General features: G+C 40.9%; 1 protein-coding gene and 1 long non-coding RNA gene across 3 annotated transcripts in view; one reads left to right on the top strand and one right to left on the bottom strand.

The window, feature by feature from the left end:
• LOC124280549 (RNA polymerase II-associated protein 3-like) overlaps positions 1 to 22930 on the top strand; it is a 416551-nt gene that overhangs the window by 87217 nt on the left and 306404 nt on the right. Inside the window, exon 2 of one of the 2 annotated variants that reach the window (XM_046716498.1) lies at positions 17050 to 17163. The exons of the other annotated variant lie outside the window; for it this stretch is intronic. The gene's annotated coding sequence lies outside the window, so the exon portion shown is untranslated. The remainder of the gene's footprint in view (positions 1 to 17049; positions 17164 to 22930) is intronic. 2 annotated transcript variants of the gene reach the window in all.
• On the bottom strand, positions 481 to 5545 carry LOC124280551. Its single transcript, XR_006899711.1, has 3 exons — positions 5166 to 5545; positions 1636 to 1641; positions 481 to 555 (listed from the first exon to the last, which is right to left on the bottom strand). It is a non-coding gene; the product is annotated as an uncharacterized LOC124280551 (long non-coding RNA).

The following is a 22930-nucleotide window of genomic DNA, read 5'->3' as shown; positions in this document are numbered from 1 at the left end:
AGAGTTTGACCGAGTTACTGTTTCCAGAAGTTCCGTCTGTTTTCCAGTAATAGCAGACACCCATGTCTGTCTGAGAACTCAGCATATTCCTGGGTGCAGGTACATCTTAGCGGATGCTGTATCGGGATCTGACAGAGTCGCTTTCACAGACTGAATGCTACACAAAGATATACCGGTTTATGTGTCTCTGTCTCCGGATGGTCAGCCTGGTCAGCGGATGGCTTAAGCCTTTCCTGGGGGAGCTACATGCAAAATACTTGTCCTCCGGTATTGCTTCCAAATGTTTTCGTCCCAATCAAGATTTAACAACTTGACTTCTACTATATTTAGTCGGTCCCAGATGACCAACCAGAGGTTGGTTTCCGATTTGAAGCAGTCTAGTGTCAAGTGCCCCTCTTCAACTAGTCAGATGGGGAAACATCCTATAGTGCATCCCCATCCCACGCCAGAACGGTTCAATTAACACACTGCATCCAGGGATAAATCTACCCCCGCGTCCCGCGTCTCTGACGCAATAAATTCTGACAGGACTCATATTTTTTTTACATGTGCGTCCTCTTGGACACAAGCTTTTGATGTGTGGACGTCTCGGGCTATAAAAGTTTATTAAATACAAAAGTTTCATAGTGGGTGGGGTAGGTTAGGTAGTTGGGTGGGCGGCTGACGTAGTACCTACCTTTGTAGTCAAATATGTAGAAGCCTAGGCCCATGCGGACCTCGTGGCCAGGGAGACAGGACGATGTCACGCTTCTTGCATGCTCCGCCATCTTGAGGGGCAGAGATGCAAGGAGCGTGCGCATTGGACGAAATCTGGATTTCCCCAGTCACGTGGCCCGATGTCGACTATATAGGCCTACCCTAGGTAGGGAATCGCCAGTCGTCCGATACCGCGATCGGGTAAGTTTCTAGCGACTCGAGTCTTGGATCAAGACCAAGTTTAAGTTTCCACATATTGTTTGTTGTTTTAGGGATGTCGTGGTTGATTTAGTGTTAGTTTGGGAAGGGGAGAAATAGTATAGGAATGAGTAGGTTTGGTTCTGTTGTTTTCGGAGTAGGTATTAGGGGGTGGACATAGACCAAAGTTAAACTGTATTTATGTAGGATTTAGGTAGGTAGATATATGTAGGCTTGTTTAGATTAATCATGGGTTTTTTCACAATAAACAAGAATGGAAACCTAAATATTCGCTTGTTCTGACTTTAATTGAGTTGAATTGGGAGAACCCCGCCAGGAACCATTCCCACAGAACTTGCAGACAAGATGTACTGACCACGTAAAGAGACCAATTATCAAACACAACGCAAAGCATTTTACTTCAGTAACCAACCGACACTTGTCATACATATACAACGCTTCTGCTGTCACTGGAAGCCTGTTTTACAACACTCACGCACTTGCCAGCCTATTACAGATTTGGTGCCGAGACCAGGATATGGGGTTTTTTTTCCAATTTTTCTCAGTGTAGTCTACCAAAAACATGTCTGAAGATTTAGGTCTAAATTGTTCTTTGTTGTCCGAGACTGATGGTCAGTTTCGTGGTAGTGCCGGTGCTAATTTGGAGGAACCACTTATCGATTTGACAAGTGAGTTGCCCCCATTTCGCAAAATATGTATCCCACTTCTCGCCAGATTCACCTCTTTCTCAAATAGGAAATGGTGTTGGTTTAAGACAGATGAGTAGGGATACACAGTTACCATCAGCTTATGGTGCACGTCAGAATGCAGATCATCGGTTGTTTGGTCATATATCAGATGGAATCATGAGTGGTAGCCGTTCTGTGCATTTCAGTACACCAGAAATACAGGACAGGTTGCATACTGATTTTTCGGATTCTAGAGGTTGGAATTGTTTAAGACAACCAAATCCAGTCGGAACTGTTTTGACGGGGTTTGAAAAGTCTAGGTTATCTCATCATGAGGTTGTGCCTGAAAGATTTGATGGAATATCATGTGATTGGCAGGATTTTATTGTTCATTTTGAACAAGTAGCTTCATGGAATGGGTGGACAGAATATGAAAAGGCTCAACAACTTAGTATGTGTTTGAGAGGTGCAGCACAAAAACTTTTGAGTAGTCTTACGTTAGGGCAACTCAGCAGTTATCAGGCAGTGAAAAATGCTTTGAGTCAACGTTTTAATCCGGTTGAGCGGAATGTAGCCTACAGAAGTCGTCGTCAAGGTCGTGTGAGGCCGGCATTACTGATTTATGGGTTTGAACTCCGTAGACTAGCAAATTTAGCTTACCCTACCAGCACCCCTTCATCACTAGAGGTACGTTTGATTGATCAGTTTTTAACTGGCCTGCATAGCTTTGACATGAGAAAACATGTTACATTTGCACATCCACAAACGCTGGAAAACGCCATTTCATATGCCATGGAGTTCGGCCGTTGATGGAAGCAGGAAAAAAGAAACCTGAAAGTTTAGACAGGGTGGCTGGAGTGAACCAAACTAGGCAACCACTTGATAGTGGTGGGTTGACACTGGAGGCAGTCACAAAGTTAATAGATGATCGCTTGGAAAAGTTTAAACGTAGCTTCAGAAGTGCCAGGCCTAATACCTGCTATGTCTGCAATCAATCAGGTCACTTTCGCGATAGGTGTCCCTACTTATCAAAACTGGGTTTGCTTGATCGATCAGATATCAAGGAAACAGATATGGGAAACTAGTAAAGGCTGGGGTCGAGGCCGAGGTCTCAGCCGATGTTGGGAAAATTTGTAGGCCAGATGAAGATGTAGCTTCTGTGAAAAAAACTGTTTTTACTGTTGATATCGGAGTGCAGGTAGATTTACCGTCGTGGATGGGGAATAGTGTTGATCTCTTGGTGAAGCAATCTGTACTCAATGGTGATGGGTTAGAGGAAAAATTATTTTTATCTGGTGAAGGGAAACCGATGAAGTCATCTTCGTCAACTTGCTCCAGTGAATCAGTTTCACGGAACAGATTGTTTTACATTCTTTGAAACCTCAGAAATGTTTGTATACAGATGTTTTGGTGAACGGGCTTACCTCTAGAATGTTGTTGGATACAGGGTCTCCTGTCTCAATTATGTCACAAGATGATGTTCTTAAACTGGGTTTTCAGAGCATTAGTTTGAAGAAAGTTCACAAGGATTTCTTTACGCCAATGGTATGCCTATAGTTGTCCATGGTTCTGCTTGTTTTGAGTTTTGTGTTGGAAGTGTGGCGTTTCAACAAGAGTTTGTCGTTGCAGACTTGGGTACCATGGGTAGTATTCTTGGCATGGATTTCCTAGAAGATTATGATGGTGAGGTACATGTGAGACGACAGACACTGTCTACATCTAGAGGTAAACTCAAGTTGTACAAACTGAACACAGGTAGTTGTCTTGGGTTAGAATTGTTGACAAGGTTGTTGTTCCCCAGAATTCTGAGAAATTAATCAAATGCACTGTTGAGGGTTCATTTGGTACTGAATTGGGGTTGGTTGAGCCAAATAAATATTGGCGAAACAAAGGAATATTTGTGGCTAGAAGTCTTGTCCAGCCTGATAAGGATGTTGTAGTAATTTCAGTGCTGAACCTGAATAGCAAGAAAGTGTCCATAAACAGTTCATCCGCATTACTAGCTACAGTTAACAGAGTAGATCAGGTTGTAGCTTGTGATGATGTTGACACAGATGCACAAAGTTTGGACTTACCGAGTCACTTGCAGTCACTAGTTGATAGATGTTCCTCTGGTCTTTCGGATAGTCAAAAACAGTCCGTTTCTGATTTGGTTCGAGAATTTCAGGATGTGTTTGTGGGTAAAGATGGTTCGTTAGGACAGACAGATGAGACTACTCACATTATCAATACTGGTGATGCAACTCCTATCAAACTACCGGCCCGAAGGATCCCTTTGGCTAAGAAACAGTTAGTGGAAAATGAAATTGACAAGATGTTACAACAAAATATTATTAAACCTATTGTAAGTGTACATGTGGATCATTTAAAACCATATGATGGGACTCCATGTCCAAGCAGCTGGTTGAATCAACCACAGCATGACTCCGCTGTAGCGGATATACAGTCAGGGTAACCAGAGATCAGGCGGCGCAGCGGAGAGCGGCCATGCCTCGGAGGCGCCTGAGCCGTGAGCGACAGGAAGAGGAGGATCGCCAGGCGTTGCTTGAGTTTCCGAGCGACTAGTCGCATTCTTTCGCATTCTGTGCTGTTACTGTTAATTTTATTTTTATTGTTAATTCTTACTTGCTTGTTTTATTTTGTTTTTTTTGGTGTGTAAACTGTTATATATTTATTCTTTTGTTTTGTTTTCATATTTTGGGGGATTTTTAGGAGAGGGCCAAAAGGGTAACTTTTGACTTTAAGGGGGGGGGAATGTGGGCGTCTCGGGCTATAAAAGTTTATTAAATACAAAAGTTTCATAGTGGGTGGGGTAGGTTAGGTAGTTGGGTGGGCGGCTGACGTAGTACCTACCTTTGTAGTCAAATATGTAGAAGCCTAGGCCCATGCGGACCTCGTGGCCAGGGAGACAGGGCGATGTCACGCTTCTTGCATGCTCCCGCCATCTTGAGGGGCAGAGATGCAAGGAGCGTCTTGATTGGCCGAAATCTGATTTCCCCAGTCACGCGGCCCGATGTCGACTATATAGGCCTACCCTAGGTAGGGAATCGTCAGTCGTCCGATACCGCGATCGGGTAAGTTTCTAGCGACTCGAGTCTTGGATCAAGACCAAGTTTAAGTTTCCACATATTGTTTGTTGTTTTAGGGATGTCGTGTTGATTTAGTGTTAGTTTGGGAAGGGGAGAAATAGTATAGGAATGAGTAGGTTTGGTTCTGTTGTTTTCGGAGTAGGTATTAGGGGTGGACATAGACCAAAGTTAAACTGTATTTATGTAGGATTTAGGTAGGTAGATATATGTAGGCTTGTTTAGATTAATACGGGGTTTTTTCACAATAAACAAGAATGGAAACCTAAATATTCGTTTGTTCTGACTTTAATTGAGTTGAATTGGGAGAACCCCGCCAGGAACCATTCCCACAGAACTTGCAGACAAGATGTACTGACCACGTAAAGAGACCAATTATCAAACACAACGCAAAGCATTTTACTTCAGTAACCAACCGACACTTGTCATACATATACAACGTTCTGCTGTCACTGGGCATCTGTTTTACAACACTCACGCGCTAGGCGCCTATTACAGATGAAACACTAATGTTTATTTTTGTGGAGAGGCAATATCAAAGTATACATGGCTAAATCTTCGTAGATTAACTTCCCCCATTCTCAAATAATTGACAGCTAATAAGTACACATTATTTTTAAAACGATCGCAGCTTTCATTCATCATGATATTTAGTTCATTTCCGCGTTTCCAAAAATAGACATCTAGGTCACACAAAGGGAGGTAAGCGGTATGCAAATGAGATCCCAAGATTCATTGCTCGAGCATGTGCAAAACTACTAACCTAGTTTTACACTCTATAAATAGACACAAACAAGCTAAGGGAGGTAAGCGATATGCAAATGAGGTTTATCAAGACAAACTGATTGGTCAATGAACATTGTGACTCTGAATCCAAGTGTGGAGACAAAATCTGAGTTCTCAGTACCAGTTAGAGAAAAGCAGGCAGCTTTAGTCAGTAGCTGAACAACTGTTAAATCTATCTGCATGTAATTTGAAAGTGAAAGTAACATTTGACAGGGTTAAAGTTCTGCTGAAATAGAATGTCATTCTGTTGTTTAAGGTTCTGAATCCCAAGTCCTGGAAAAGTAATCATATAAATGAATCATTTCATTTATAATTATGATGACATTTATGATATAATTCGTTCAATGTTAATAGTTAAAGTAAGACAGTTACTATTTGTGTTCATACTTGTTAAAGTGGCTTCCAGTTGGCATCTTTCTTTTGATGTAATTTGTTTTTGGATCACTGAACAGAGTGAAGAAATAAAACAAAACTTCAGTTTGAATTGTAGAACTTTATTCACAAAATATTACAGTGAAATTACATGGGTCTGGCTAGTAACCTTTTTATTTTTCTAGTAAAAGAAAACATTTGCTTGTCAAAGGTCATGAAGAGCCCTGCTGTTATTTTTATAATATAGCAGCCCACATGCCGCCCAGATTGATACTGTCAGAAAACACTAAGTTAGGACATTTCAGTCAGGTTGGCCGAATTCTCACCGGTTATGGTTATGACAGGAAAGGTGATTTAATATTTTGTAAACTATGTACTGAAAATGGTATGACACAAGATGCTAAATGCAGAAATTTTTAAAATATAACTTTGACCAGACATCTCATCATAATGATAATAAACTGTCCGTTCAGGCTCCAAAACTTTGTGATGATTTCCAGGTTGCAACTGCATGTATTATGAAAAACAAGACAAAGCAGCTGGCGTCTTGATGAAATCTGTTGATTGGTTAGCTTGTGAAAACATCCCACTGACAAAGTTTAAACGTTTTGTTGACTTTTTATATGAATTTGAAAACGAAGACATTGAAATTCTCAAGGAAGGTAAAATCAACTATGATTCTCCAACCACTGCCAGTGATCTGTTAACATCTGTGTCTGATGTGATAGGGTATGAATTACAAGTTAAAATGGAAGAGTCTCCATTTGTTGCGATTTAGGTACTACCAGCTCTTAGGTACTATCCCAGACCGATCAGACTCACCTGTGCAACCTATAGTAACAATAAACCAGTTTGAATAATATTTGTGGCATTAAATTTTGTTAAGGACTCATAAAAGTTCTGAGGGACTCATAGTTATTCAGCTCAGTGAGTCCCGGGACTCGGGCAGTTGAATTTGTAGATTTATCCCTGTGCATCTGCAGGCGGCATTATGCACCAATTACTTTTCAGCCAGAGCATTGTTACTGCATTGCTGATGAACATTAGACTCCCATCAGGCACATGTATAACAAGGGGCAGTCGTTCGAGCAGTTGTGTTGCCACGAAGCAGGATCCGCTGAATACACACACACACCTCTGTTTTTACCAGTTTCCCTGCTGTATTTTTAGACGGAAGGCGTTTCAGGAAGGACATGGCTGCCACTTCTGTTAGTGGCAATTCGTTTTAGCAGTCCCCATTGACAGGAGTTACCGTCCATGCTTCGTTTCTTTAGCACTTGTGTACCCAAGCTGCAGTTTTGACCACCCGCCAGGACTCTCAACATGGTCCTGGACCGCCTATGCGTTGTGTCTTACAAGTCACTCACGAACACTTCCCTTGCAGACTTGCACAGCGATAGTGACAAGGGTCATGCATTTGGTGCGCTTGGTGTTAATTGGATCCAGTTTGAACGACGCAGTCATGGTTCTGTACCTCTGGGTATTATATGGGGATTTCATCACTACACACCCGTTGCCAGCTAGGGCGAAATGATTGACAGTTCTCTATTTCGCTCTTATCATCTGTTGTCGGCGTGAAGACGTTCTTGTGTTCCTCTTGTGTTCAGCTGGTGTACTCAGTTTGTACATTAAGCGAACTCAAGCCGTCAGAGGCACGTAAGCAAAACCCTGAATGTTTTGTGTATAAGGACTTCCTTTATTCATGCGTATAATGCGGCTGGTCTGGTTTCCCCTATATCTACGCCAACCTCCAGCACACTCGCCTCTACTATGGCGCTTCACTGTCACTGTACAGTGGCATTGATAATGCAAGAGTGTTTCTAGAAGTCGGACACAGTTTTTGCCAATCAGTATCCACACCATATGTGTCTAACGCTTCGTACCATTGGTGCCAGACCAGCATCTCAACAATCCCCGAAGGATATCACATCCTACATTGTTGTTCGCAATGAAGCGCGACGATGTCGTGTGGGGAATGAGTTGTTTTGAGCAAAACAACTGGGTATGTCAGTTAAGGAGTAACACTTGGATAGACTCAGGTCCATGCTTCTTACTGCATTCCCTAAAGCTAATAATGCTTTAAAATTCGTGTGGCCTTTTCCATCTAAGCATACATGGCTTATATACGAATGACCACTGAGATGTAATCCCTCTCTGTCGACAAGTCATCCAGATTCCACGATGGTGTCTTCATTCATGATATTTCTTCCCACGAGGCATGATGTCGCCGTGTGGGAAAAGAGTTGTTCCGAGGGAAACAACTGGGTGTGTCAGTTAAGGAGCAACACTTCGAAAAACTCAAGTCGATGCTTTTTACTGCATTTACCTAAAGCTAATCTCGCTTTAAAAATCGCGTGGTCTTTTCCATTTAAGCCTACATGTCTTACATGCGAATTACCGCTGAGAGATAGTCACTGTCTGTTGACTATTCTGCCAGGTACAACGAAGATACCTTCCACCATGCTTTTTCTTCCCATGAAGCATGCTGACAACGTATACGAAAAGAGCTGTTCCAGGAAAACAACTGGGCGTGTCAGTTTAGGAGTAACGCTTGGGTTAACCCGAGTCACTGCTTTTCACTAAAGCTAATAACGCTTTAAAAATCGTCTGTTATATTCCATTTAAGACTACGTGTCTTATATGCGTATGACCACTGGCTGATTGTCACTCACTGTCCGATCTAGGTGCGACGACGGTTTTCCACCACCGAGGCGCACTTGATAACATTGACATAGCTGTCTTTGTTTACCTTGCGAGGCGATCCCCACAGATGACATGCCCTCCATCCTGCCTGTCCGATAAATGTGCAGGAAGTAAGTAGTGCAGGATTAGTTAAAAATTTAGTAAAATCTAAATATATTTGATATTTGTATACTTATCCTGCACTACTTATGATGAGGGCCCAACTTGCGCTTTCAGCAACCTCCCCTCTTTGTTTTCATCTGTGGGATTTATGTCAATAATCAGAGGTGGCTGACGTCACCTTCCGGTGATGCGTGCGCAGACGGATGTTTACCCGAGACCAGGAAGTGATCACAGTCTACGCTTTCAACATCAATCGTCTGGCACAGCCACGTTTCGAGTCGTAAGCAATAAGTGCAGGAATTAAGTAGTGCAGGATAAGTATACAAATATAAAAAATATTTAGATTTTACTAATTTTCAGCCAGTTTGTAAAATATCTGAACTAGTATTAGGGGTCATAAAGATGACAACATTTCCCAATTAATTCCAATAATCTTTGTTGTTAAATGTGAGGATACACCCTTATACTAGCATTTGCACTAATGGGTGGTGCATCAGAGGTAAAAAACCTGTAAAGAAATCTGGGATATCATCCAGGTACTTTAAGTGAGTGAGTTTTAGTTTTCCGCCGCTATTAGCAATATTCCAACAATATTATTGTGGGGTACACACTGTGCCCATGTGGGATATCAAATCCGGATCTTCGCCGTGACAAGCGAACACTTTAACCACAAGGCTACCCCACCGCCTCAGGTACCTAAGTGACACTGATTCAGAGCAATTCCAAGGGACTAGTTGCTGGTTTTGTTATTGTTTTCCCCCACAACTACCCGGATGATATCCCATAATTCTTGACTGGGTTGCGGTCTCTGCCCCCAAGCTCAATTCGTAGTATAAGTATAATATGTATATCCTTACATTGATCAACAAAGATGAAATCATTTTTGATCATTAACATTTCCATCTTCATCATTATGATAACAAATGAACTCAATTTGAAGTTTAACTTCATCTGCCAGCGATGCAAAAGGTTTGGACTGAAAAAAATGTAAGTCAATGTAAGTCTTTATGTTTTTGTCTAATAATACAAATTATTTTATAATTATATATTTTTAAACTTATCCTATCTCATGATTTGTACCTCTCTCTCTTGCTTCGATGCAGAGTGGAACGAATGTGAACTTTCTCTGTAGGCCTCCATATAACAGTGTTCCCCAGGCTGCTCTCCTTCTAGGACGGGTCCTTAGTACCTGGTTAAGCGTACAGCACAGTCCCCTATCTACCCACGTGACTACCTCAGAGTGATCATTCTACTTCTTGTCGCACTACTTCGCGGACATCAGAAATAAATCATGGGTAGTACCTAAGTAGCATAATTTTGTATACAGTTTAAATAATATTTTTTTCCTCGGATCCCCACTTGTCATGTGTGGATTGTATTGGCCTGTAGTCGGGAATGTGCTCCCTTAACAAAGATGCTATTAGAGCATATAGACGTGCTTGCTCCCGTCGCCTAGGCAGATAGAGCTCGTTATAGTTCAACAGAGCATGACCAATCACCTGACAAAACCCCGCATCCAATGACCCGTATTAACTGATGATGATTTTATGGGCGCATTGTCAGGTGTCTACTCATCGTTCCGCCTCATCGAACCGCTGTGTTGCCAGCTGACTCACAGCTGGTCTACATCGTCAAATCGCCGAACTGTTTCTCCACACTGAATAGATTCAACACTCCGAATGGGTTCGTAAGTTTGGATATAACATCATCAAGGTTTGGAATTCTGTGGCATTCCCTGAGTACTGCTTTATTAAGTTCCTTGGGATCAAGACAAATTCTGACCTATTTGATTTTGGCTTCTCAACTACTACCATCAAATTCACCCCTTTGGGGTGGGGGGGGGTTGGGGGTGTTTGGCTCATCAACTTTGACAAGGACACCTATGTTCTCCATTCTTTCAATTTCTTCTTTTACCTTGTTTCTCAAGGCAACAGGTACATTCCTTGAGGCATTGACAACTGGTGATATTTCTGGGTTTGTGCTAATTTCCGACAACATGTGAAAACCGCCACACACAAACTAGGTCATAGTTTGGATCATGTTATTACTAGAGAAATGGATGACTTCATCTCAATTAATGATGTTTCAGATAAGCAGATTTCTGATCATTTTTTTATTGACAATACTCTTGATCTATCAAAGCCTGGACCAGTCCGAAAGGTCTTCACTTATCGCAAAACACGAAGCATTGATATGGATATTTTTGCTGATGACTTAGATAGATGCGACATCACAGCAAATGTATGCAATGCCAATCATGTTGACTCCAAATGTGAAATTTTTAATGACAGTCTGGCAGACATTCTTGACAGTCATGCTTCTATTAGGAAATGTTCCATCATTTTTTGTCCAAATACAAGTTGGTATGATGATGAAGTCAGACACTTGAAACATCTGTGTAGATCTGCTGAAAAAATCTTGGCGCAGGAGCAAACTCGAAGTTCATCGCCAGATATATAAAGTTACCAGAAATAAAGTGAACTCAGCCTTGAAAACAGCAAAGCAAAAGTTTGTATCAGATGGTATAACCAAAAATAAGAACAACTCAAAAGAACTGTTCAAACTGTTGAACCAACTTATAAAGGGTAACTCTGAACACAAGCTTCCAGAGCACAGTACTCCAACTGTTCTGGCTGAGAAATTCACTACATTCTTTCAGGACAAGATACATTGGATTAGAACCAATCTTGATACAGGATACAATCAAACTAGCTCCACTTCTAATGAAAGCAAGTTCTCTGGTAATGTGCTTGAAAGCTTTGGACATGTTTCTGTCAACCTTGTACTGATATCTTGAAGAATGCACCAATTCCTGGATCCAATTCCTACCTGGCTGTTCAAGTCTGTGCTATACTATTTAGCACCTGCAGTATGGGACATTATGAACTCATCTCTCTCCTCTGGCACTGTTCCGGGTGTTTTTAAACATGCAATTGTCACGCCAGTTCTAAAGAAACCTGGAGCGGATGAAAACAATTTGAAAAATTTCCGGCCAATCTCCAACCTTTCATTTGTATCCAAATGTTTAGAGAAAGTGGTAGCTGGCAAACTGAAGATACATCTTGAGACAAACCACCTTGCAGAATCGTTCCAGTCGGCCTACAAGACATCTCATAGTACGAAGACAGCTTTGGTGCGAATCCACAATGATATCCTTCTCAATATGGGCCAGAAGAAAGTGACAGCGCTTGTGTTCCTTGATCTTTCCAGCGCATTTGATACCATAGATCATACCTTACTCCTGCATCGACTTAAAAATCACATTGGGGTAACAGGAAATGCGCTGAAGTGGATCTCTTCATATTTACGAGGCCGTACACAATCTGTCAAAATCGGAAATGTTTATCAAAGTCACCACTGTTATATGGTGTTCCCCAGGGATCAGTTCTTGGCCCCCTCCTGTTTACAGTCTACATTCTCCCCATTGGTGAAATTATCAGGCGGCATTTCATTGGTTTCCACATATATGCGGATGATACGCAACTCAACATTGCCTTTGAATCAGACGATGTTTCACTGTATATTAACAAACTTGAGCTATGCATTAATGAAATCAAATCGTGGATGACCTCCAACTACTTGAAGTTGAATGAGGAGAAGACTGAGTTCCTTCTCATCGGCTCCAAACATCAGCTTAAAAAAATGAAGACTGCTTTGTCATTACCTTCACTTCGTATTGGTGACACAGACATCCTACCATCAGAAAGTGCCCGGAATCTTGGTGTCATCCTTGATTCCAACATGTCCATGGATGCACACATCACCTCCATCAGTAGAGCCTGCTACTACAACATCCATAACATCAGCAAAGCCTGCCACTACCTTGATACTGACACTTGTAAACTTCTGATGCTCTGTCTTGTCACTTCCAAACTCGACTACTGTAATTCACTATATGCCAACCTCTCAAATAAATCACTCCAGAAACTTCAAAGAATCCAAAATTCTGCTGCCAGATGTATCACCCACACTCATCGTCATGACCACATCACCCCAGTACTACAATCTCTACACTGGCTCCCCATCTCTGCAAGAATTACCTTCAAAATCCTCATTCTGACTCATGACTGCCTCTACAATGATAACTTTCCTGACTATCTCAAACATCTAATCTCTGTGTATATACCTCAGCAAAGTCTCCGATCCTCCTCTGGCTCTCTCCTAACCCAACACAGATCTCCAAACCAACTGTCTGACCGAGCCTTCTCCTGTGCCAGCCCTAAACTGTGGAACTGTCTTCCAAAGGAAATCAGGAACACTTCATCGAAAGAAACTTTTAAATCTCTGCTAAACACCCATCTATTCACTGCTGTCTTTCTGTAAAGTTATATGAACTATTTCCTTCACCAATATTGTCACAGTGCCACTGAGCATCTCTATGGTGGATATTAGGTGCTTTATAAATACATTATTATTATTATTATTATTATTATTATTATTTTGTCCATCCCAATATACGGCGCAGTGTGGTAGCCTAGTGGTAAAAGCATTCGCTCGTCACGCCGAAGACCCGGGTTCGATTTCCCACATGGGTACAATGTGTGAAGCCCATTTCTGGTGTTCCCCGCCGTGATATTGCTGGAATATTGCTAAAAAAGTGGCGTAAAACCATACTCACTCACTCACTTCATCCCAATACTGTTGATAGACTTATTTTCACCCTTGATGCTTTTAATTTGGGCCTGTGCCAGTTCATGTGTCTTTGCTATCTCGATTGCTGATGTAAGTGTTAGTTTACTGCCTTCACTGATAAGATTTTCTCTGACCCGGTGCGCATTCATTCCTAACACAATTCTATCTCTTACTTGGTCATCAGTTTGGTTTCCATTTTCACAATCCCTCACTAGAAGCTTGAGTCTAGTGATGAAGTTGTCCAGTGTTTCGCCAGGTGCTTGATTTCTCGAAAGAAATAGGAATCGAGCATGAATCATGTTTGACCTTGGCTTTACATACTTCTCGTATGCTTCATATACTGTATCCAACTTTTTCTTGTCGTCATCACTGATGTTTAGTGTGTTAAAAGTGTCTCTGCCCTTTTGATTCACCCAAATTAGCAAGAAACTTATCTTTGCTGCTTTGCCATTAGGGCTTCAACGAGTCCATTTTCCTGGACTCGAGTACTCGAGGGGTGAGACTCGACTCGGACCCGAATACTTGAAATTCATACCTTTCAAGTAAACAATAGCGTAACTTGCATGACATGTGTTCCGATCACACAAGTGAACACTTACTTCATTCCGACTATATATCGTTATGTGACTAACATTTCCCATTGGTCAGAATCAGTATTTGGATGTTTACTTGACACTTGTTTTTTTCATCGAACTTCTTGTACTGCCAGGGGTGATGGGGTAGCCTAATGGTTAAAGCGTCCGCCGACACGCTGAAGACCGGGTTCGATTCCCCACATGGGTGCAATGTGTGAAGCCCATTTCTGGTGTCCCCGCCGATATTGCTGGAATATTGCTAAAAGCGTAAAACCAAACTCACTCACTCACTCTTGTACTGCCTTCAAAACGCAGTGATATACCGCACAGGCGGCATTTGGTTATTTTTCTCTTTTCTCTATCCAGATCAAGATACGCCCATACATTTGATTTTTTATCTTGCTCCATGTCTATCAATTGTCAAGATAGTTACCGTATCATTTTAAGAAGTGAAGTTTCAAACGATGTATATTATTTACTCTCATCTGCAGAGAATTGTAACAACTAATACCATACAGCCACACCTTATGAGGAGTAAACTATTTAATATAGGTCTTAATAAAAACATTATCAGATGGGTACATAGAACTCAGTATGTCAGTGTATCAATCTTCTTTTCTCTCAACCTCTGCTGCAGAACCAAATGGCTGTGTTCCTTCATCCATACTCTTCGTTTTGTATACCAATGACTGTTACTTGTCAATATATGACGTGTTTACCGTGAAATTTGCAGATTACGCCACTGTTACTGGCCTAATTTCCGATTCTGAACATTATTATTGTCAAGGCATTGACAAAACCGTAATGACAGTTTTTTATCAAACCTCTATTCAAAGTGTGTTGACCTACAATTTTCTATGTTGGTATGGGAGTCTGTCTCATTGCAACAAAAACAAGCTTTTCAAAATTGTTAATACTGCTTGCAAAATTTCTGGGGTGTCTTTTAAGTATATTCCCTTTATCTATGAGCGCCAGATTGTCACAAAGGCAACTAAAATTAGATTTGATAGTTGACATATTGATCTCACCATTTTGAACTACTTCCTTCTGGACGCTGCTGTCGATTACCTTCCCTCAAAACAGAGTTCGACAGTCTTTCATACCATCAAGTATTCGTGAATGCAACAATATTTTGAATCACCATCAAGTGATTACAACTAGAATTATTCAGCCTCTTTACCTATGTGGTTAATTGAATTATATCATGTCAGTTTTATTGTGTAAATAGCATTCGTTTTCTGCATGTAATTATTGTGTATATTTTTGTGAACTGTGTATATATTCATTTTGAAACAGTTGGATGTATAAGAATTTCCTCCGGGATAATCAAGTTACATCTTATCTAAATATTAGACGTTAACGGCCGCTCATGCTTAGCACATGGCAGTCTGTCAACGTCAATAATTCGAGTTATCTCCCCTTTTATAGTCCTCGAGTCCTTGAAAATGGACTCGGGTCCAGCTAAACCCGACTCGTCCTCGAGTACTCGAGTACCCGTGGAAGCCCTATTTGCCATTGCCACTGAGAGGTCCGGTGAACATGAGGTCAACATGCTGGCGAAAATGCCGCCAGTTTTCATGGATAATTTCCCCGACTCCCAGTTCATCTGAGGTGCAGATACTCCACTAAAATCCATGCTTGTGCGTTCGTCAATGCTTCTGACACCATGTAATGTTTTATTTCTTCATGCAACATTCATTCCAAGGTTAAACACATGTAGCGTTATGTAGGCGCCATGTTTCATATCAAAACGAGGCTCTCCATGATGGTCATGTGACCATATACAGAAGGGCTATAAATTACACCCTCCAGCTCTACTTCTCCTCTCGTCTGTGGTAGGGCCGGTATCGTATGTCACTAGGCACACTTGGGTACAATGGCAGATGGGGCACAAGCTGGGAATGTTGTCGTCCTGGTGGCCTCACATTGATGTCACAAACTCCACTTTGAGTTAACCTGCCAAAATGACGAATGAGTGATGATTGTAGTTACTCTCAAACTTTAAATAGAGTATTTCCTTAAATCTACATAATACAGTAGAATTGATGGCTATAGCGAACTGTTTTAAAAGTACCGAATAAACCTTATATTATATAAAAAGTGAATAGCGAACTATGGATATAATGAACTAATTTCAGTGGTCCCTTGGAGTTCGTTATAAAGGTATTTTACTGTAGTTTAATTCGAATTGGAAATGGAATTATATTCCTGTCCCGCTTTTCTGAGAACATATTAGACTATAAGTTGGATCTCACTCAAGAAAAGCGGACCAGTCTTTTGTATTGTAGGGGGCATGACCCTTGTTGTTTTAATTAATCCAATCTATTCCGTAAGACTGATGGCCGTATGAGAAATGGGCATATGACTAATGGGCTACAACCTTTAACTCAGCTGATTATTCCTCTTGCTGCACTTCCATGCGCATATTTCATAACATGTAATAAATTTGCCACATCAGACCTTAATAAATAATGTTGAGCATTTACTCCAGACACGAGAAATGCTTAATGGGAACACTTGTCAGGCAGTGGTGTAACCACTAATTATACATGTTATAAATTCATTAACTGAAGTGAATTAAGTGAATGATGACAAATGAAAGGTGTAGGTTTATACCACCAAACATGTGTTATAGCAAGGGAGTGGCAATCGCTGTACTGCATGCATTTTCAATTGCCTAAAAAAACTTAGGGGTCGATGATGTTTTGAGGATACAAACAGAACTTCATTGTTGCATAAGCATTTGCTGTGTAAGTTAGAAACTGTATGTACCTATTAAATAAGTAAATTTTCAGATTTTTTACAGATTCAAATTAATCAAATGTGTGTTTTTAATATCATAGGTCAATGTTACATAACATGATAAAATATCGTGGTAGGAAACACAGAAATAGGATCAAATTGGATCAGTCATCATACCATCCACGCATCAGAAAATCTAAAAAATGCCTACACTGCTGGGATATTTTATTATACTTTGAAATCTACTGGGGATATTTTCAAATTACAGCATCTGATGGGCATTGTCCCATTGTTTAGGTTGAAGAAATTCTGCCAATGGGGAGGACTGCCCAGTCCCTGTGTCCATCACGGTCAAGGGAGCTGGGACTGATTGTTGTCAAGAAACATTAATCATTCTGGATCGTTGCCTCTTTAATTGTTTGATCAGTACCATTGTTCATGAATCATGACTTCATATTTGCCTTTCAGAACAAGGCCATAGAGGAGGTGGATAGGGAGAAAGAATCATCCTCAGAGTATGAGACAGATGAAGAATGGGATATAGAAAGGAAAAAATACCTGGCAGAGGAAGAAAAGGAAAAGGTGACTCGCATGCCTTGCTTTTCATTTATTTTCAAAATATAGACTCAAGAAGAACTGAACAAACATTCTTCTCATCAGTATGTTTGAAGCTTAAAATCAGTGTTAATTCTCATATTAATAAAGCTGTTAAAGTCAATGTTAACTCAAATTTGACTGCTGCTGTTGTAATAAGTACCCATTCCACTTTGCAGTTACACTTTTATGTTATACCCTAACTCTTATTCCAGGTTAGTTCCAGTCTACCACTAAAAGAACATAACAGCTGCCTTAAAATTTGTTATCAATATCACAATCTGTATATTACCGTAGGTAAGCCGACCCCCAAACTTGAACCTTAAAATCAGTGTCAAAATGGTATGTTTCGTACATAAGCCGTCCCCCCGCAATGAGGTCCTAATCGCGGCAAACACAGACCACAGATAACTGGCAGTTATCAATAATTATAACTTTGGTCCACACTATTCAAAGAATTCAGAATCATATTGTGTCTACTCACGCATCAAAATGAAGTGTAGATAACAGAAAATGGATAATATATTATATATTTGGTTTCGCTAAATATCATACTTATTGTAGCTGGACGATCAAACTGGCTTGCTTATTTTACCCCATTCAACAATCACGAACTGATTTCCGTGGACTGCTAGTTTACAGTAACATCGGTAAAAATGTATGAATTTAAATGGCTTGCTTATTTTAGCCCATTCCATGTGCGTACAACTTCCGCTTACCACATTCATGAGGGTCCGTATAACCTTAGTGTTGATTATAGTTTACATTTATAGAGCAAAAACAGTGCAATTACACAGTGCTAGGATATATTTCTTTCAGTTAAATAATAGTACTCTGTATTATATTTTTACTGATGACTGCATCAGAATTCATCCATAGATAAGCCGACCCCCTTCTACAGACTGCTTTTTTTGGTCCTTAAAAGTCGGCTTATCTACGGTTATATACGGAAGGTGTTCCAATATATTCATAGGACATACAACCTGTTTACCCACCAGATAATACTTTTGACAGATAATGGCATTTAGGTCACTCTGTATGAATTGGGAAAAATGTTTTTGTGTAAACTTTTATTAAGTAAACCGTAAACACAATCACATCTGCAACTTGCTGACTGCAGTGATACCTATAAATAGATTGTGAACCTTGGTGATATTGCCTAGGTTATTAACTGTTGCTCTGCAGAAGTGTTGCTTGGCTGTTCCTCTTGAGTGTGGTTTTGCTTTTGTCACCATGGGCAAGAATAAACCGTCAAAGAAACGTAAAGTTTGTGACGAGTGTTGTAAGAATTTTCCTGCAGCGCACCCACACTGCCGACTTTGTGTGCTGGCGATTAGGTGCCTGCCTGGGACTCAACCCAACAAAAGTACTGGAATCTGTACTTTACTAAGAAAGTGTAATCCCAAATATAACATGTTACAATTCAGGGGTGGAAATAACCCATTGCCTGACGTCCGAGTCCAGTGTTTTTTTTCTGTCGGGCAAGCAAATTTGTATATCATACTGTACCGGTGTCCAGTTGACTTTCCAATGTTAATTATGTTGTTTATTTAAAAAATCAGCAAGAAAATGGTCGGTACACTTTACATGTGACACTATACCAGAGTACACTATCAATTTTAAAGTTATTTCCACCCCTGCAATTGACCACTTTCTAAATCATAGCTTGTATTACTCAACTGGCTTCTTCTTTTGATGAGGCCTTCAACAATCCACGAAATGTTAAAGATGGTTTTGCCGCTCCCAGATTCAACTTAGCTCAGCCCATGTACACAGTGTCACAGTGCTGATTGCTTCACCTCCTGTGGACGATGATGTTTCTTTGTTGGGCTCCCTTCCTAGTTGAGGATGTCTTTTCCCGGCAAACCTTTTGCACCCCAGGTTCATAGTAAAGTGGAAACTTAACACATTTCCAGACAGATTTAAATACCCGGACAGGTTCTCAATCAATGATGCTATGTTTGATATCTAAGTGAGGAGATGTGTTTCAATGTTTCTGATTGGCTACAGTCTATAGCACGTTGGGCCTTATCTAATCATATTTGACATAATATATTATCCAAGGCAGAATAATCAATATATACTAGGCACATAAAGAAACTGTGCATACAAAAATTTAAAATCTAAATTTATCAAACCTGTGTAGACACATAAGGATTTAAACTCAGAGATTAGTGACATGTATCCAACATGCATGCACGTGCCATGTTCCGTGACGTCAGTGGGTTTGTCCTTGAGTCGTGCAATACGTTGTTGCATGTGCATTCTGGGAAAGAGAAACAGAGCAAATGAATTCCACACAATACTGTCACTTTGGAAGCTCAACCCCTGCCCTTGCGATCGTTCAAAAAATTAAACAGCTATTGAAACGCATAGCATGCCAAGGCTCACGTCTGCACAACGTCATGAGGCCATTGGGATGGTCCGTGGGGAATGTCTCAACGACAAGTGGCTGCACATTTCCACTGCCACCGAAACACCATTTCTGCACTGGTGAGACGCTACCAGAACACAAATGACGTCATCGATCGGCCACGTTCTGGACGTCCACATGATACAATGCCAAGACAGGACAGATGGACAAGGGTGACCCATCTTCGCCACAGGTTTCAGACTGCAGTGATGACTGCCCGAACCATCCCAGGACTTCGCTGTATCCATCCCAACACAGTTCGACAACGTTTACGTCATCACGGGATCAGACCACGACGTCCCGCCATACGGCCTATCCTGACACAAAGTCATCGACAAGCTCGCCGAATGTGGTGCCAAAATCATGTCCGCAGACCCTTGTTTTGGTGGAGAAATGTTGTTTTTACAGATGAGTCCAGGTTTAACATTTCCCATAGTGATGGACTTCAACGTGCCTATAGACGCGTGTGAGAACGTTATGCACAGGCCTGTGTCTTGGAGAGGAATCGCTTTGGTGGTGGTTCCGTGATGATTTGGGATGGAATAACAGCACGCCAAAGAACTCCTTTGGTGATTGTTCAGGGCAACTTAACTGGTGTTAACTACAGGGATCAGATTCTTCGACCTGTGGCAATTCCTTTTCTGCAACGTCATGGCCCTGGGTTAACATTCCAACAGGACAATGCCCGCCCTCATACGGCAACGGTTGCTATGGATTTCTTGCAACACCACAACGTTGACTTACTGCCTTGGCCTGAAAATTCACCGGATCTCTCCCCGATAGAGCATGTTTGGGATGAGATGGCTCGACGTCTACGCCGTCTTCCTCATCTGCCAGATAACGTCCTTGACCTTGCAACAGAACTTGAGAGAATCTGGCGTGACATCCCACAAGCCTTCCTTGCACGTTTGATAGGTTCTATGCGTCGTCGATGCACTGCTGTTCTCAATGTCGATGGTGGACATACCCGTTATTGAGCTTGTGACATGGTCGTTTGACCCCTGTCCCGCTTGTGGACACGTGACGTCATTGTGATTGACTTTTCAATTGAAATTCTTCCGACTTGTTATGGTCTCATGATCCCTCCATTAAAGTTTATATGTACCTTAGAGTACGATGTATGTGAAGTACTTATCAACCGGGATAATATTTTGACAATGCACAGCTTCTTTATGTGGCTAGTATATATCCAAATATGAGTCGATTCTAGAACAAATGGATCTTGTGTCCTATTGTGGAAAGCTTGCCGGGGATACATCTGTGAATCATGACATTACTAGTTCACAGCAAATGCATGTACAAATTATTTATGCAACAATTAAGTTACATTATCATTGGGAATTTCTTTAATGCGAGACAGATAATGCTATATTGTTTTTCACAAACCTTTTTGTTGCAGGCATGTATGTGTAAAATATGATTCACTTTGATAATTTAAAAAAAATTCCCCCAATTTTTTTTAAAAATTCTTGAAGTTCCTAGGTGTACAAAAATAGAATTTTTAATTATGATAAGATTTTAAGAAACAAACATAAGATATAAATGACTTCTATTTTCTTTCACTCCTAATATTTTCAGTCACTGGGCGATGAAATTAAATTTCAGAACGTTTGCAATTGTTATCACAATTAACTAGATTGACATATTTTCAGCCAGTTTGTAAAATATCTGAGCTAGTATTTAGGGGTCATAAAGGACTCAGATGGGTTTTCATTGTGAAGAACCAGGTCCCAGGCCAGTCTGACAATGCAGAGATGTGGAACTGTCTATCGTCCATACTCGGGGCTGAAGATACACAGGACTTATCATTATGTCTGCTCAGAGCTTTGAAGATATATCTCAACAGAGCTGCATTAATATGTAAGAAGGAAGTTCAGGAGTCTGTTCATCTTGATATCACCTGCTACATCTACTGAAGTATCCAGCACAATCTCCTTCTGGTAAGAGGCAGTAATTCTGAGAGCCTATTAGGCAGCAGGACTGGATCCACCTAGAGCCTCCAATCCTCACGAAGTCAGAGCCATAGCTTTCACACTAGCTCGACACAGCAACTGCTCCATCTCGTCAATTATGGTCGGATGTTTCTGGAGATCGGACACTGTCTTCACTAACCATTATCTCAGGGATTTTGCCACAGAAGGCATCTCCAGAATATACCAGTTCAGTCCTTAGGTTTGTAGTGCAACAATTGACAGTACCAGCTTGAAGATAACTACTCACCCATAATCACGCAGACTGATTGACGTCAGGTTACTGCTTCATAACCACTGACAGAGAGTCCATGCCCCCTGTTTTACAAGATAAATCAGAGCATGAGTGATACGATTCAGTTAAGATTGTGCTCTATTCTTAGCATATGGATCGAATCAAGACAAGTGGGAATCTTAATTCTCTGCGAGTCTTTATAATCCACAAGATCTTACGATTTACTTTTTTTTAATTAGGAGAAGTGGTAACCTGAAGACTTGAACAATTCTCAGGGGGTGTATTGAACAGTTTTATTGTAATCCACCATTGGAACCACCACCTATCTGTTGGATTCAAGCAATAGGTATGAGTCAGGATAAGAAAAAATATGTACTTTCTTTTTGAATAAAATGATATTTTATACTTATTCTGACTCACAGTTTTAGTGCCCTCCCAGCCGTCCCCACTTCTCCACTATTTGGCTTCTGTCTAAATTACCTTTTGGCCTCGAAAATGGTGAGAGTGAATGGCCTAAATAACAAAGCGTTAGCTTGTATAATGAAGAGAGGAATCCACCCAACCGTTCAGGAGGGCGAAAATGGAGAGAGTGATGTTAGGGATGTTTTAACTAAATCACCGGTAGATTGCCTGATTGCACCGCTGATTGATATTTCCAGCTCTGTTTATGAGACAAATACACAAAGTAATCTTAATCCCTGCACAGACTTCCTTTTTGCTGCCTAGGACCAGTCACTTCCCACTCACAATCGCCTCAATGTGATTCTTAAAGAGAATATTAACATGAAATGTCGACTTTGCAATGAATTCACAGAGACTGTCCAACACTTTGTCAGTGGATGCCCTTCCTTGGCACAAACAGCATATCTTAAACGACATGATGGCATGGCTCGCTGCTTTTATTACTGTCTCCGCCATGCCTGTGGCTTTGACTCTGAGGTCCATCCATGGTACAACCCTGAACATGTCCAGGGCATCATGGAAAATGATGCTTTCAAACTTCTGTGGAATAGGCCCATATACAGCCTCAGAAGACTTCCAGCCAACAAACCTGATCTTGTCCTTGTTGATAAAGCAAATGAATTTATATATGTTATTTAATTTTCTGTCCCTTTTGACAGCAACGTGATTGGCAAG

This window comes from Haliotis rubra, unplaced genomic scaffold (assembly GCF_003918875.1).
Source record: "Haliotis rubra isolate DU_JTF1 unplaced genomic scaffold, ASM391887v1 Scf27, whole genome shotgun sequence".
Taxonomy (NCBI): domain Eukaryota; kingdom Metazoa; phylum Mollusca; class Gastropoda; order Lepetellida; family Haliotidae; genus Haliotis; species Haliotis rubra.
Note: the sequence above shows the minus strand (reverse complement) of the source record. Positions and strands in the feature narration are given on the sequence as shown.